General features: G+C 43.8%; 1 long non-coding RNA gene across 4 annotated transcripts; it reads right to left on the reverse strand.

The window, feature by feature from the left end:
• Nucleotides 1-9748: 9748 nt before the first annotated feature.
• Nucleotides 9749-17385, reverse strand: LOC107974238 (uncharacterized). 4 transcript variants are annotated; one of them, XR_010150585.1, is made up of 3 exons: nucleotides 17269-17385; nucleotides 10920-11060; nucleotides 9749-10130 (listed from the first exon to the last, which is right to left on the reverse strand). It is a non-coding gene; the product is annotated as an uncharacterized LOC107974238 (long non-coding RNA). The 4 variants fall into 4 exon arrangements; XR_001716857.2 differs by having other exon boundaries at nucleotides 17257-17385; XR_010150584.1 differs by having other exon boundaries at nucleotides 10920-11064; nucleotides 17257-17385.
• Between the last annotated feature and the right edge of the window lie 358 nt (nucleotides 17386-17743).

The raw sequence follows: 17743 nt of genomic DNA on the forward strand, positions 1-17743 counted from the left end.
TCCAAAATCCAGCTGTCCTGACTGTCCGCTGACCTGCTCCGACCCTTGTGGTTGTTGCTGTTCTACTGCCTGCTCCCCTACTCCACTGCTAACTCAGGGTGTCCAGGCCTGCTGGCCCCGTTGGCCTGCTTATCCTTAAGCCCTATTCAGCCTGACCTCAGGTGTAATCCCCTGGCTCCACATCATAATCCTCGTTAGTCCCCTAGCTTCCATTTGCTGTGCGCCCTCAAGGCCTTGCCATCCCCCAGCCCCTCTATTCTGGCCGGGAGGCTGGGGAGGAGAGGGTCCATGGGGGATGAGGCAAAGGACTATGTCCTGGAGGTGACGGTATATCACTTCCCCACAGTTCAATGGCCAGAACTCGGTCACCTGGCCCCATCCAGCTACAAGGGAGGTCAGGAAATGAAATTTAGCCAAGGGCTCAGTGGGAGGAAGAATTGGGTTTGGTGAATATCTGTCAGGCTCTACCATAAGATCCAGCCTTTTCTCCCACCCCCTCACTGAAACTGACTCCTTGGAGTTTACCAGTAAGCTCTGGTCACTAAATCTAATGGTCACATCTCAAGTCTTATTTTCCTTTACTTCCCAACAGCCTATGAAAATGGCCTTTACCTTTGTTCTTTGCTCTACCTGCTTCTTCTCAGCCACCATCTGTCTCTATGCTGGTAACTTTCCCATCTGTACCCAGAGCCCAGTTCTCTCTCCAGTGGGCAGCCCTGTGGATCCATCCAGCTGCCTGTTAGGTGTCTCTCGGAGGATGTTTCCGGCACATTCCACTCAATGACTCAACGTGGCGCAAGATACACTCATGATCTCATCATCTTCCCCTCAAACATGCTTTTCAATCTGTTTTTACCTATTTAATCAAGGGTCCATCACCCACCTGGCTAGAAACCTATTGATTTCTCTGTGTTCCCAAGCTAATCTACCCAGTCCTGTCCATTATGTCTCCTAAATATCTCCCAGATCCAGCTACTTTGCTGCAATTTGTCAATTGCTTTATCTGTGATCGAGAACTTTATTCAAATTAGCCACTGAATCAGGCGTCCTCCTCCCTAGCTGCTGTGTTGAGCTTGAGGTTGAGCTTGAATTTTGGGAGGATCAAGACTGCCTCCACTTTCAATGTGAAAGCAATATATTTGGAAGCAGGGAAGCAAAACTAAGGCAGCCCATGGTGCTGAGGGTCATGTCCCCTCTGAGATAACTGGAGATGGGACCAGAGTCCTGAAAAACAAATGTCCCCTGGGCTACTCCTACCTGAAAAAGTAAAAGTTCTGCAGAGTATAAGCCTGAGAAGGTGCTGTATTCTTCCAGGAGGGACTAGGGTAGTACACAAGGTGCTGAGGACTGGATTTGCGTGGTTCTATTCGTACTGCCGCTGGGCACCAGGCCTTGTGCTGGGCATCTGCATCTCAAGTCTCAGAGCGGCTGCCTGCTGGGTTGAAGGAAGGAAGGCAGCCTGAGAAAGGCCCCCTCGGCATAGAAAGTGTCAGAGAGGGAGGAAGTCCTTCCTTCACACCCACACAGCCCCACCACTTCCTGTCCGCAATCTCGCCCTGTATTGCACCAGCCAGCCTTGAACCTTGGGGTTTCCATTCAGTAATCAGGACCCAATTTTGACCCCAAATCTTGGTAAAGAGTGATGACTCTTAACAGACAGGAAAGCGAGAGTCCCAAAAGCCCCTCTCTTCTTTCCCACCAATGCTGGGGTCTCCACCACCCGGGGGGTATTTACTGACACAGGGCTGTGGGCTTTGCCCCAGCAAGAACTAGAAAAAAAAAAAAGGGAGGCCCCAGCTCTCAGTGACACACCTTCCCTCCCTTGAGGTCCAGGAAGTCCTGGCAGGGTCATCCGTGCTGCATGAAGGAGGCTTGTAGAAGAGAGCCAGGGAGCAAAAAGAAAGAAGCAAGAATGGAGAGGAGGAAGAGAAGGAAAGAGGGTTGGAAAAGGGAAGGAGGGAATGGGGATCCTTGTTCTCTGAATCTAAATCATCCCTTCTCCTGGGAAGGTTTTGCTGAATCCACAGGAGGGTGTGCTGGGGGAAGTTCCCTCACACCCCCATAATGCTGCATAATTTGAGGTTTGAGGGTGTGGCCAACCAAGGCCCAAATCTCGAAACTGTTGTATGCTTGGAGTCAAGGGAACTTTTCTGGAGTGCCCATTTGGAAATGGACCACCTTGATGAAAGCGTCCCACCCTATCTATGTGAGACAAAGGAGATAGGTGTGGTCAACACCACCACCACGGACATCATCACCATTAGCGTGACCCACACCAAAAGTTTGTATTTAGCAGTGGTAGTGCTCTTGGCGTGGTATGCTTGAAGGGCTTGAACCCTAAGTCCAAGGCTGTGTTCAAGACAAACTGCCCCTTGAAACAGCTCACCTGTTCTCTTGGCTGTTCTAGCATCACCTTTTTCTGGTATGATATTCTTGAGAAGACCAGAAATATCATCACAGATCAGAACGAAGGCTACTAGCACAGAATTCTAACCACAGCCCTGAGGGAAAGTGCAAGGGAGAGTCCATTGTTTGCATTCTGCCACACCATCCTGAAAGGCCAGAGATGGGCTCTGGAACTTCCCTGATTTCCCTTAATAACCTGCTACTTATCTATTCATTTCTTAGTCAAGACTCATCTGGAACTGGGTTAAGTTTTCAGTTGCCTTGTGTAGGATATAAGCTTCTGCTGTGCTCTGAATTGGCCCCGGTGTTGTCTGAACTTGGGGTTGGCAGGTTCTTGGACAATGTGTAATCATTACTGTTGCCCAGAAGCCTGAGAGAAAGGACCATTTTCCAAGCATCCTCAGCTTTCACAGAGCTTCCTTAGGCTTTCCTTCAGGCTAATGGCAAGACCAAAAAGTACCTTCCAGAATGTCACAAACCCAGAGAAGGCTCAATTCACCAGGCAGTACTTTCTGAAATTGAGAAAGCAAGAAAGTTTGAGAAACACCAGTGGCGGACAACAACCTGAGGCTGAGAGTGGAAAGAATAAATGAAAGTACCTCCCAGAAGTTCTTTAATTGTTACAGCTAATTTGCAAATTAGTTGTAACCATTTGGAATATCGAATCTTTATTAGTAATAAATTATTTATGCAAATCATAAATCATATTAATTATAAATATTTAAATATTATTAATCATTTATGCAATTATAAATATTACTATCAATAAACTAATAATTTTTATAAAAATAAATACTAATAATATAAAAATGATTAAAATACTGATTAGTTATTAATTTACAAATTATTGTTCAAACAATGAAAGCTTAAGTCCCCATTGTGTACATCGTGGTGAAACAAGACACACAAGGGAAAGACACATCCCTCACCCACATACACCTTAAAGGGCCCCCTTATCATACAACTTCTGAAATCTCACCTCCAGACCTGTCTTGTTTTGGTCAGAGGAAATCTAATGCTTTCCCCCATCTGGTCTGAACAGGGAACATACCTACTAAGATTTTAAGCAACAGGTCAGAGAGTGTTTTATTCATTCCTATATGCCTGGTTGCTTAGCACCATGCCTAGCACATGGTAAGCACTAAAAAAAAAAAAAAAAAAAAATCTGTGTGACTGACTGACTGAATGGGTACTCCCTCCCTAGTTGTCTTCATCCCAGTTAAGCCTTCACCCCTACTCCAACCCCTACAAAATCACTTTCATATTTGTGATATGAATTTCTCATTGTTGTTTCCCCATTTAGGAGCATGGACATAACCTACTTTCTTTGCTCCTATAATTCATCATCTAGGTCAGTTTGCCTGTTGTAAATGTGGAGTTCCCATAAATCAGCAAAGACGTTGCTTAAGAAAGGCCTTGTAATAACAGTGATGAAAGTGACAATAGGTTGATGATGATAATGGAGATGTGAGACAGAAATAGACCCAGGACACAAATCTCTTCCGTTGTTAACTTTAATTTCATTTAAATGCTGTAAATATAGTTATCACATTTCTATCTGTTCAACATCATTACCGTGTAAGTCCTTAATATTTGCTTAGGATTACTTCATTTATCATGTGTGCACAGAGGAGTTGGGTACACAAATCACCCGTGGTCCTGGCCAGAGGAGACAAAAAGCAAGAGAATTTGACAGGCTGGCCACGTAGGGAAAATATGCAAGAGGAAACTATGCATTGTCTAGGGGACACCCCTCAGGTTATCTGATAAGAGTCTTGCAGTGTCTTTGAGCTTTGACAACTCTGTCAATTGTAGCTGATTCATAACAATGCAAAGTCATTATCTGTAGACATGCAAATTATGTCCTGCCCATAGATGATCAATTTATTTTCCTCCTCCCTCTCCCTTGGAAAGACCAGTTTGCCTCCATTTGCACATTCATATTGATATTCCAAATCCAGAAACATGCCTGTTTTTCAGATTATCTTTTGAACTGGTTACAACCACTTGGCTCCCTCATTGATTAGTGATTTCCAATAAATAAAAGCCTTAACACTTGCATATTTCATGTATAAATAAGAACATGATTTTGCCTTTTTAAAAAATATATTTAAACAGTGTCAAATGAAGCTAGTGTTTTTGGAAGATGTTTATTTACCCCCAAGTGCATAGAGACACTGAGAAAGTCAGGGCATGATGTATTGACTGTGTAATTTCCAAGGAGCAGAGAGTCCCCGAGCCACCTCACCTGTTCTGCTGTCCTGTGGGGGGTGGGCTGCCTTGTCCTGAATTAGGCCCTCATAGCTGCTATTCCTCCCCGTCATTTCTCTCCAACTCCTAAGCACCTTTAGGGCACAAGCTAGACACCGCTTCCTCAGAAGACTTCTGTGATCTCTGACAAATTTGATGAGAGGCTTTTCCCATTTGCTTGCCTTGACTCTGAATCACAGCATGCATCCCGTTATGTTGGTTGGGTTTTTTTGTTTGTTTGTTTTGTTTTTGTTTTTTTTGGGGGGGGCTTGTTTTGAGACAGTCTCTCTCTGTCACCAGGCTGGAGTGCTGTGGCATGATCTTGGCTCACTGCAACCTCCGCCTCCTGGGTTCAAGTGATTCTCCTGCCTCAGCCTCCCATTACAGGTGCGTGCCACCATGCCCAGCTAATTTTTGTATTTTTAGTAGAGATGGGATTTCACTATGTTGGTCAGGCAGGCCTTGAACTTCTGACCTCAGGTGATCCACTTGCCTCAGCCTCCCAAAGTGCTGGGATTACAGGCGTGAGCCACCGCACCTGGCCATATTGTTGTTGTTTATTTAAGTAAATGAGTAAACAAATGACTGTGTTCTGATGCGAAAGATGCCACAGCATCTTGTATCCACCTCTTCCAGTGTCTGGTGTCTGACTTCAAGGAGAAAAACGCCTTGGGCCTCAGTGAAATCTTTGTGGTAGCGTTTCCCTTTCCTTTTCCTCAGTGGACGCATCACCTTCTTTCTTTACTATGTATTTCCACATGCTTGGGAACCCTTGCTAACCACCTGTTCCACCTTTTCTTTTTCTTATTTTTCTCTTTGTCTTTTTTGTTTCCCTCCTTTATCCTCTTTAAATAAACTGCAGAACACATATTTGAACGTGTATTTGTGACCAAACACTTTGAAAGCAGCAAGATCCCAGTCTCTGTCTATCCTCCCAGAGGACAGGGACACTTCATGGGCACAGTAAGGGAACGAGCAACTCCCTGAGCTTGACCTGTGAGTAACTTTGAAGCCAGTGTGAATAGGCCCTTCCCACCTCCAAAAGAAAACAGTAGCATGTGCTCCTATGAGGCATCTGACCCTATAGAAACTAGGAAGGTAGAAAATTGTAGAAAACTAAGAGGCCCTCTGGGACCCAGAGCTGACTGAGCAAATCTGTGCACTTACCTGGACCAATTCTCTACATTAATAAGGAGAAAGATGACACATGTTGGAAATATTGGGACCCCCTTTCAAACCCGGATTCCAGAAAGGCTCTGCGGTACAGCCCCATTTCACCCCAGGGCTGTGCAAATGTGGTTGGTGGTCACTGAAGCTTCTTTGCCTCCAGCTTATTGGGTGAGAAAATATGGAATCCTGTGTCTTTAAGAACTGAAACCATCTAGAAACAGGATTTGATACCCTGTAGGAGACAGGAGAACTTCCCTTTTGCTGTTCAAGTTTCATCTTCAGTTATCAGGAACTGAGCAGGGGGCACCAGGACTTGGAGCTACAGCAACACGGGTCTGTGAAACTGCTGCTCTCTGGAGATGAATACTCTTCTTTCTTTTTGAATATACCTCACCACCGTGAAAAGTACGTTTAAGAAAAGTCCCTTGTTGACTCTGCATGTCCCATGGGTTTGCTGGAAAAGAGGAGCATCAGCTCTAGTCCCAGATGCTGGCCAGTCCCAGGCCTCCCCGGCACTCCCCTCGCCCAGCACTACTCCTCTCTGCCTGGGGTCGAGCCACAGTCTGTGCTTGGTGGGAGGGCCAGCTGACTTACAGCAGGGTCAGAGAACTCTCTGTGGAAGGCCACAAAGTTCACTCAACTGAATGGTCCAGCCTACTCATTTTGCAGCCAAAGCAGTCGACGCCTAAGATGCCAGCAGCATGCCTCCCAGGACGCTCAGTGTGCGTTGGGGCAGGGATCCAAGAGTCCTGACTTCTGTGCTATGGTTTTTCTGTCATTCCTCCGAGTTACCCATGCCCCTGCTTTTACACAGGCTGTGTTCCAGTGTGGCTGTGTTGGTATCTTGCTTGCCCCTGACCCCACACACCTGGTCCCTTCCCTACCGTTCTTTGCTCATGCTCCCCTGATTGCTGGCTTCCAATCGGCATTAGCCAGTGGGAGGCACCAGTTGGAGACTGAGGGGTGAGGAGGGTGGTGATAGAGGATATTTTTTGTCTGTGCCCTCTTGATTCAGAGGCTTGGCCTGGCAGTGGCTGCATTCTTCCAGGGGCCCAGCTCCTCCTCCATGGCTGTAATCTCCACTGGGCCTCAGTAATACCATCCTCTCCCTCTGCCCCTTCCAGCCTCCACGTGGTAATAGCTTCCACTATGGAGAGCTCCTGTGTGCCTCCACATCCCTGGTCGGCTCCGTAACCTGGCTCTCATCCCTGGAAATATCCCTTTATTAAAATCTCGTCAGTGGAACAATGTGAGTAGAATCCTGGAACTGGACTCCACTGGTCAAATTTGTTCTGGCATTCTAAACCAAGGGACAATTGTCTAGAGGCTAACAAAGTCCATGCTAAACAACGAAACCATGGAGAAAATTGCTTTATAGTAGCTCAGAGCCCTAAGATTCAGCAACTGTCCAGCTAATGCTCAGAGCACAACTTCCTCAGCAGCAGGGTCTGCCCCACGGAGGCAAAACCTAAAGGGCAGCTGGGGTCAGCCTGTCTCCAGCTCTCTGCACTGCTGGACCCACTTGGGAGGACTGAGTTTCTGAGCTCTCTGGAGGGCATATAGAGATCATTTTTCTCTCAACCTCTCTCTCATCCCCACTGCCATGTATAAAACTAATTTGCTTTCCATTTCCCAAATCCTGGAATATGAAATCATTATCCACCCAGCTTCCCAAGATGGAAACCAGAGTTAATTGGATTTTTTTCTTCCACCAAGTCCAGTTGGTGTTCATGTCCATCCTGTCTTCCATCTGTTCTCCCGTCTCTGTCCCCAGAGGCACCACCTTGTTTGAACCCATAGTTCTCAACCAGGACCAAGCAGGGAGTTTTTTTCAAAAGTCAGATGCTTACCTGAGCACCCAGATGCTGGCGCTGTTCAGTCACCTCCTTTGAGGAGCTTCCCTCGAGTCACCTAATCAGAGCTATTCTTTCTTCCTCTGTGCCATTGTAGAACCTCATGTGTGTCTCTGTCACAATCTTGGTCTTATTTTTTTCTATTTTAGATTCATTGTATTATTTTTAAAATTCTATGTAAATTTATATGTCAGAATCAGCTCGTCAATGTCTAAAAACTCCAGCTGTTTTCACATAGGATTGTACTGAATCTATAGATCAATGTGGAGGAAACTGACATCCTGCTAATAGTGAGTCTTCACTATTCATAGATGATAATACATCTATTCATGTATTTAAATATTCTTTAATTTTTCTCAGTGATTTTTTTTTTTTTTTTTTTTGAGACAAGGTCTTGCTCCACCACCCAGGCTGGGTGGAGTGCAGTGGCATGATCTCCTAGGCTTAAGCGATTCTGTCGCCTCAGCCACCTGAGTTGCTAGGACTTCAGGCGTGCACCACCATGCCTGGCTAATTTTTGTATTTTTTATAGAGATGAGGTTTCGCCTTGTTCAAGACCCAGGCTGGTCTCGAACTTCTGGGCTCAAGCCATCCGCCCACCTTGGCCTCCCAAAGTGCTGTGATTACCAACAGGAGCCACCATGCCCAGCCTCAGTTATGTTGTATAATCTTCAGTGTAGAAGTCTTACAAATCACTCATTAAACGTATGCCTAAATATTTCATGCTTTCCAAGGCTATTGTAAATGGGATTTATAAAATTTTAATTCTTCAGTTCTTTGTTGCTAGTATATTCATTTTTATATATCACCCTGGTATCCTTTAACCTTGCTCAATTCACTTATTAATTCTAGAAGGGTTGGGATTTTTTTTTTTTTTTTTTAGATTCCATAGGATTGTCCACGTAGACAATCATGTTACCTGTAATTAGAGAAAGTTTTACTTTTTCTTTCCAACCTTTTATGCCTTTTATTTCTTTTTCTTGCCTTAGACATTGCTAGGGGCTCCAGCACAATATTTCATAGATATGTTCAGAGCAGTTATCCTTTCATTGTTCCCTGTCTTAGGGGAAATCATTCAGTCTTTCACAATTATGTTGTTAGTTGTAGTTTTTTTCAGATTCGCCCTTTGTCAAGTTGAAGAAGTTCCTGTCTATTCTTAGTTTGCTGAGAATTTTTATCATAAAGGAATATTAGTTTTGTCAAATGCTTCTTCTGCATCAATTGAGATGGTTATTTGATTTTCTCTTTTATTCTGTGGAGAATTATTAATACTTGATTGATTTTTTTTTTTTTTTTTTTTTGAGATGAAGTCTCGCTATGTTGCCTGGGCTGGAATACAGTGGCAGTTCACAGGTGTGATCAGAGTGCACTACAGCCACACGTTCCTGGGCTCAAGTGATCCTCCTGCCTCAGCCTTTCAAGTAGCTGGGACTATAGACATTGATTTTTTAATGCTGAGTCAACCTTTCATTTGGTCATGCATATTAATTTTTTATATTGAGGATTCAATTTGCCAATATTTTGCTGAGAATTTTTGCATCTATGTTCATGAGGGATATTGGTCTGTATTCCCCTCCCCTCCCCTCCCCTCCCCTTCCCTTCCCTTCCTTCTTTCGACAGAGTCTTGCTCTGACGCCCAGGCTGGAGTGCAGTGGTGCGATCTCGGCTCATGGCAGCCTCTGCCTCCTGGGTTCCAGCAATTCTCCTGCCTCAGCCTCATGGGTAGCTGGGATTACAGGTGCACGCCACCACGCCTGGCTAATTTTTGTGTTTTTAGTAGAGACGGGGTTTCGCCATGTTGGCCAGGCTGGTCTCGAACTCCTGACCTCAGGTGATCCACCCACCTCAGCCTCCCAAAGTGTTGGGATTACAGGTGTGAGCCACTGCACCCAGCCTGTAATGTTTTTCTTAAACTGTTTTTGTCAGAGCTTAGTATAAAGTTTTATTTTTTAACATTACAATTTAATTTTTGATCAAAAAATGCATAATTTAAAAATGCAATAGTGCCAGAAGGCTTATGGAACAATTAGAATTACTTTTAGCAACAAACAGCAGAAAAACTCAAAATATTTGTGCTTAAACAAGATATATATATATTTTTGTATAAAAGCAGACTAAGAGGAAGGTAGCCAAGCTGGGAGCAGCTCCACTGTGTCATTAAAGGCCCAGGCTCATTTTCTTTTCTGTTCATCCTTAAGGTCACTTCATACTCCAAGATGATTGCCAGAGCTCCATCCATCAGGTCCACATTCCAGGCCAACAGCAAGAGAAAGGAGAAGAAAAAGAAAAGGGTGTCTGCTCCTCACTTTTACAGAAGCTTTTCCAGAAGTCTCACATGACTTTTCTATGTATGCTTCATTGGGCATCATTTTGTCATATGGCTACGTCTAGCTGCAAGGAAGGCTGGGAAGCGTAATCTTTCAGCTGGGGATATTGCCCAGGATGCAGTTACTAAGGAAGAAGGAGAGGATGGATGTGGTATTATGCTGAGCAAAAGGAGCCAGGACACAAAAAGGGTACATAGTATATGATTCTAATTCATAGAGACAGAAAACAAGATATAGTGACAGAAAACTCATCATTGATTGCACACCAGGATGGAATGAGAAAGTACAAGGAAACTTTTTGGGATAATGGAAATGTTCTGTGTTTTGATTGTGGTGATGGTTATATGAGTATATAAATTTGTCAAAATTCCTCCAATAGTATACTTAAAATGGATGCATTTTTGCATATAAACTATACATCAATAAAGTTGGTTTCTATAACTATGGAAAATCCCACTGCTGTAACATAACTACTCTTAAATTTTGTTCATTTTTCTTTGAGTCTTTTTTTATTTGCTCATTTTTATATAGATGACATTGGAATGCACGTACTGACTACGGATGTTCGCTTTTCTCACTTTACATCATAAAAATTTTTCATGCTGCTATATTAATCTTCATAACCATAATTTTTAAATGACTATATAATCCTTTGGGAATTTAAAATGTAATATATACAGACAGTTCAAAAAAAGTCAAAAGTACCAAATAATACACAGCGAAAGTAATTCTTCTCCCAGCTCCGGCCTTTAAGACCCTTTACTTGGTGGCTCACGCCTGTAAGCCCAGAACTTTGGGAGGCTGAGGTGGGTGGATCGCTTGAGCCTGGGAGTTCAAGACCAGCCTGGCCAACATGGTGAAACCTCTTCTCTACAAAAAAATACAAAAACTAGCTGGGCGAGGTGGCGTGTACCTGTAATCCCAGTACCTAGGAGGCTGAGGTGGAAGGATTGCTTGAGCCAGGAAGTGGAAGGATTGCTTGAGCCAGGAAGTCGAAGCTGCAGTGATTCGTGTTCATGCCCCTGCACTCCACCCTGGGTAACAGAGTGAGATCCTGTCTCAAAACAAACAAAAAAAAGACCCTTTGTTTAGAAGCAGTGGCTATTCCAGGTTCTAAGATATACAACCAGCAATATTCTGTGCACATAAAGACTATACATGAAGATCGTTTCCTCTTCTTTCAGGCACAAATGAGGTAATACTAGATACAGTTGGCCCTCTGTATCTGAGAATTCCACATCTGTGGATTCAACCAACTGTGAATTGATAATATTTTTAAAACCCAATATAATAATAAATAATACAAATAAAAAACAACATAGTATAACAACCACTACATAGCATTTACACTGTATTGGGTATTATAAGTAATCTAGAGATGATTTAAAGTATACGGAGGATGTGCATAGGTTATATACAAATAGTATATACCATTTTATATAAGGGACTGGAGCACTTTCAGATTTTGGTATTTTTGCGTTGTTCCTGAACCAATCTCGTGTGGATAGGGAGGGACGACAGTATTTGCTTTCTCATGTAATACATCCTGGACACTGTCTCATGTTCACACATTGAGACGGGCCCTATACTTTTTAACTACTGCCTAATACTCTATGGCATGGATGTTCTATAATTTATTGAACCAATAATTGGTAAACACTTAGGGTTTTCCCAGTTCTTTTTCTATTATACATGCCACAAGATGTAATGTTGAAGTTTTGAATCAGCTACCAAGTTACAATAGATGCTACTTTCTAAAGGAAGTGCGAGGCTGTATACAAAATTTACTACAAAAGAAATTTAAGACCGGTTACCTGACTGGTGAAACCTCTCAGTTACACTGAAGATATAAAAGAGTGGAGACAGGAGAAGATTACAAAAGGATTTGTGAGGACTTCCTCCTTTCCCTGAAGTCAAGAAAGGGGAATCCAACAGGTAGCTCAAGAAATGTCCTCGTTGCTCCTCCTGATCTGGAGGCCAGCTGCCAAGGTCATGGTGTGTGAACCCACCCACTTGATCTGTTTTTGAGGCCAAACCCCAACAAGGTCTAGTACCAGCTGTCCTCAGAACACTGCCACTTGCTCAGAGAGAACCAGCCCTTCTAGCATCATTGGGAGCAAAGCAAAAACTCTCAAAGTCAGGTCATTGCCCATGAGGACAATATCCAACAGGTGCTTCTTGAACTTCAATGTGCATTGAAAGCACCTGGAGATCTTGCTAAATTGCAGCTCCTGGACCAGGAGAATCGGGAACTGAAGATTCTGCATTTCAATCAAGCTTCCAGGTGATGCCAATGCTGCTGGTCTACAGAGCAAACTTGGAATGTAGAGGACTTACAAATGCACCCCAAATAATACATTCCAAAGCCAAAGTCACTTTATAAAAACATTCTTCTGAGTTATCTCATTCATTCAGAATAATTGAGGTAGGGAAGATATTCTGAAAATTTGAAGAAGTAAATTATTTAAAAATTGTAAAACACAGTGCCTTTATTTTATTTTTTTTGAAGGCTATGTATTTTCATTGCATGGAGTGAGAGAGGTTGACAAGAAGGGGGTTCTGTGAATCTATCTCAATAAAGAGAAAAGCATTATTTGAAATTTCTAGGTCTGTTTTTTTACTAAACTCAAGACCCTTGAAACAACTTGAAAATGCCTAATTCTCTCCCATAGGCTAAAGTGCTGATTTTTCATGCTAATAACAGCCATTTTTAGGGTGTTTTTTTTTAAAGCTCTCCTTTATTGTGTTGTCATGTATACATTGAATAAATGAGCAAATAGTTGAGTTCCTTTGCTTATAAATTAGTTCCCTCATAAATGGCACAAAAGTAAGCTTTGGTTCCATCACTAAGTTGTTACAAAGTCCGTGCACTGTCCAGATGAATGACACTTTTCTAAGACCTGAGCCAGCCTGGCACCAGTTTCCTTCCCATGCCCCACATGCCCAAGAATTAGCCAGGGCTGGGGGAGTGTGTTCTCCTGAACAAGGCTGAGCAATCATTTTTGCTGCCCCTGCAAAGACAGCTGGTAAGAGCCTGCTTATTATCACCTCCCCCTGCCTGTGCGGGGGTGCGGGTGGGTGAGGAGGGTTGGCAGGGAAGTGAAGAGGCTGCTTCTGGAGCCTGCTAGGTAAATTACTGTGTGGTTTCTCCCTGAGTCATCAGGGCAGGGATGAGGCTGGAGGAGCGGGGTTTTCCTACCAGTATTTGTGTTTTCTTTAGGTGTGAGAGGACACAAATGGCTCTGGCAACCAGGCCCACAAATGGCTCTGGCAACCAGGCCCACAGCTGCTGCCTCATTTGCATGATGATTTACACAGCTGAGGCTTGGACGCTCAAGGGTAGGCATTTTTCTAAGGTGTTTAGGCAGACTCATCCTTTATGCATATATATGCAAGTAAGGAGTTGTTGGGGGTGAAGAAGGATCGGGGAACTCTGTTTTTGGCTGTTTCCTCATTTCTGCATTTCCACCAGCGGTGCCAGCTGCTGATGTCATCCTAGCTGTGAAGTTGCAGCATCGAACCAGAGCCTACCTTACGAAGAGCTTTCTGTGGGGCTCTTGGAGTTAGAGAGGAAGGACGTGAAGAGAACTAGTGAGCACAGCCTTGGCTTTTGAGGAACTGACAGGCAGGAGCAGAAGCAAATACAGATCCTGAGAACCCTCATGAAGGAGCTTCTGTGCAAATGGGTATAGAGGGCACAAGGGTGGTGACCACGTAGAAAACTTGGGTGCTATGGCCTGGGGAAAAGCAGAGATGAATTCACTGTGGCCTCTAGGTCTCAATTTCCTCCTGGTACAGTGAGACTAATAATACCTGCCTTGCTCAGTTGCTTTGAGGATTAAATAAGATCATGAATGTAAAATGCCTAGAACAGTGTCTGGCTCTAAGTGGTATCTGTCATAACATCAATTATTATTGATAAGATGAAACCATGGAGCAACCAAGATCCTGTCTTGCATATCCTACTTCTTTGCTGCCTTTTCCTTTGTGAGAAAAGCCTGCCTTGAGCTCCCTTACTCCTTCCAACCTTGGGTTCTCTTTGGGATCTGCAATATCAACAAATGGCTGGACAGACTGCAAGGTGCCATCTGTGGCCCCCAAACAGGACAGGCCAAGGTGTGACTGAGTAGCTCACTTGAGGGTAAAACCTGGGACTTCAGCCTCAGGGACAGCATAACTTCCCACTCTGCAACCAGCAGGTTGTAATGAGTTGGGAAATTGGGGCTCCATGGTAGAGTAGAAAGAGCGCAGAACCAAACTGCTTTCAAATCTCGGCTCTGTCACCAGATGTATGACTTTGAGCAAGTTGTTTAACCTCTTTGTGCCTCGGTTTCTTGATCTGTTAAATGGGGATGATAATATTACCCACCTCATAGGGATGTTGTGTGAATCAAAAGTGTTAACACATACAGTTGTCTCTCAGTATCTTCGGGGGATTGGTTTCTTCGGGTAAAGAGAACCCAAATACTGGCAGGAAAACCTCGCTCCTCCAACCTCATCCCTGCGCTGATGACTCAGGGAGAAACCACACAGTAATTTACCTAGCAGTCTTCATGGACATCAAAATCCAAAGACGCTCAAGTCCCTGACATAAAATGGCTTAGTATTTACATTAACTTATGCACATCCTCCTGTATACTTTAAATCAACTCCGGATTACTTATAATTCCTAATACAATGTAAATGCTATGTAAATAGTTGTTATACTTTATTGTTTAGGGAATAATGACAAGAAAAAAATGTAGATATTCAGTATAGATGTTTGGTTTTTAAAAAATATTTTCTATCCACTGTTGGTTGAACCCACAGACATGGAGGACTGAATGTATGAAGTACTTGGAACTGTACCTGGCCCAGAGTAAACCCAAGACAAATGATCAAATTTGGCTTTTGATCATTTTTGATTGGGGGGTGACTAGGGTGTGAAGGGTGTGTGGCCAGAGGACTGAGGACAGCCGGGTGGGCAGGCAGAGACCTCCACTTGCCATGGTTTATGCATCTTTAAGGAAGGAAAGGACAAAGATGGTGGCTGGGATGGAGAACGACGCGCTTGTGCAAAGTCAAACAAACCTCCCAAGGACTCTCACTAATATCCTAGGAGCTTCCACAGGATCTCAGGGCTCTGCCCAGGCCACCATCGCCTCATCCTGCAGAGGGAGGATGGCTTGCGTCTGCGTGACCCTTCTGTGAACCAGGCCTGCCAGCTGCAGCCTGTGCCGCCCAGCCCTGCTGGCCTGCTCCTCCTCGGGTACATTGGTGCATGAACCTTGCCCTGGGGATGTCTGACGTCTCTATCATTATTTTTCCTTCTTTCCATTTCTGCTTTGCTTAAAAAAACTTGCTGAATGATATGTATTAATATTTGATAAGCCATCTTAGGTTATTCCTGGAATAGGCAGAGAATAAAGAAATAAACCACCTAGTTCCTAGAGATTTTAACTTTCTTAAAGTTTTTATAGCAGTGGTTTTCAAATTCATTTTTTTCAGAGGATCCCCCTTTTAAAAAATGAAATCTTTTCTAGAAACCCTAACATATGTAAACAGCCTGATCAGGTTAAAGCAGGGAAAAGGACCTCAGCACCCACCTGCTGCTCACCCCCCGGCCACTCCCTGCCCGCCTTGCCTACCCCCTTGTCCCCCAAGGTGTCTGTACCAAGTCCTGTCTCGGAGGGGCACTGTTTGTAAACCATGAGTCCTTTCCATGGCAATCACACTGCAATGTTTGGTATGTCATTTTGGTGCAAAAATAAGGAAGTGAGATGGTTTCCTATGACCTTTTGGACAATTTCCTAATTATTGCTGCTAAACAGCAATATCTATACCTGCTACATCTATGTCTGCTATATAGACATAAACTGCTAAAGAATGAATATTAGTTAACCTCTAACAGGAAATAACAAAATGAACAAAAACAAAAGTCCTGTTTACCTTTCTATTACAGAAGATAATCATTTGTGAGTTTAAGTAACAATTGAGCTTTAATTATCACTGACAGAATGAAAACAAATAACAGCTAGATGCAGATCTTCAAAGTGAAATACAAACAAAATACAATTCAAAAGTAGTTTAGAAACCGAGTTTTAACTAATAATTAACACAACCTCTACATCAGCTACCCCCAGTCTCCCCCAATACAGGGAATTCTCCATTCCTCAAATTGTCTCTACTTTCCCATCCTTTCATGTTTAACCCTCTTCTCAAATCCCAGCTCCTTCGTGAAGCCTCGTGTGATCTACCTAGTCAAAGCCCAGTGGCACTTTATTAAATACAGTCTTCTCTATCTTAGGGTGTGGGCTTAGTCCCCTCAGTGAGGGGGCTGACGTGGCATCTGGGCCACTTTCACACAGTGGTCAGCCCCGCCGAGCACAGTGGACACCCAACCACTGCTCCTTCCATTCTCTCTCTCATTCTCCCTGGTACTCAAGATGGTGCTGCTTCTGAAAGGGTTAAACTTTATATGACTGTGTTGGTAGAAAGACAAATACATTAAATTCTCTTTCAACATCAAGTTCATTTTTTCTGATTTTAAAAGAAATTAAAATATTTACATAGGCCCCTAAAAGCAAGATAGGCCCTTGGTGATGCTACTGTGCACATATATAAAGCTGCCACTTTACTAGCTATGTGGACTTGGGCAATTTACTTAACCACTCTGGGCTTTAGTTTTCTCATTTGTAAAATGGGGATAATGATAGCACCCAATTCACAGAATTAAATGTCAGCTATGACTTGCCTGCATTGCAAAGTTAAAAATAGGGAAACACAAAGGATAATATCTTCTTGATTTCTTTTTATGCTCTGATCCAATATCAAATCTAGCTTTTCAACTTATTTTTGGCAAACATAAACTTCCTATTTCAAAGGAAAAGCACTAGAAAGAACAAATGAAACCAAACCAAAAGCTCTTCCGAGACATCCAAGGACTCTTGCCAAACAGCAACGTGATGAGTTCACAGTAAATGAATCAGAGACATATGGTTTAGATTCCCCACTCAAAGTCCTCAGGGGGAAATAGGAAGGCCAAGGACTGCAGAGAGCAGCTGGCCGTGTCAGCCCCACTCTGCCAGCTAAGCAAGAGATTACGATGCCCTGGAGCCCCTCAGGCATCTCCCGGATGATCCTTTCCCCTGGGCTCAACTCACGTTTCTCATTTGACTCTGTCTTCCCCCAGAAGGAAGATGTCACCCAGGAACCCTAACTGGAAACCGGACAGTTACCAGGGCACCCAAAACCCAATATTTGGTTATTACTTCATCCTTGACCTTCATTCCATTCATTCCCAGCTGCAGACAGTAGGGTTTCTAAGGAAGAGTTAAGAGGGTAGAGGTGGTGGACTGTCTCTCTGTGATTGTTGTTTTCCAGGAACTCAGCTTGTTGCCAGGGAGATGTCACACACTAGAATGTTCCCACTGACCAGCAAGGGAACTCTAGAATGACTCATGTGAGGACCTGCCCCAGGAAAGGGAGGGTTATGGCCTAAAACCACACCACCCCCCTCATTGTATCAAACTCCATCCTTTTCAATGACAACTTCAGCCCCTCCCCTTCCCCCACCAGGAAGCCTTCCTAGATGAACCAGAAGCACTGTCTACCCCAAGCCACCCTCACACCTCCAACACTTCATTTGCATATGTGGTTAGCTTTTTAATGATATCAGAGCAATCTGTGAACAGCTTCAGCAGGGGGCCCTCTGGCAGAATTGAATAAATTGGATGGTTAAAGACCTGATTGAGGCCA

The sequence above is a fragment of the Pan troglodytes genome, chromosome 1 (assembly GCF_028858775.2).
Source record: "Pan troglodytes isolate AG18354 chromosome 1, NHGRI_mPanTro3-v2.0_pri, whole genome shotgun sequence".
In the NCBI taxonomy this organism is placed as follows: Eukaryota; Metazoa; Chordata; class Mammalia; order Primates; family Hominidae; genus Pan; species Pan troglodytes.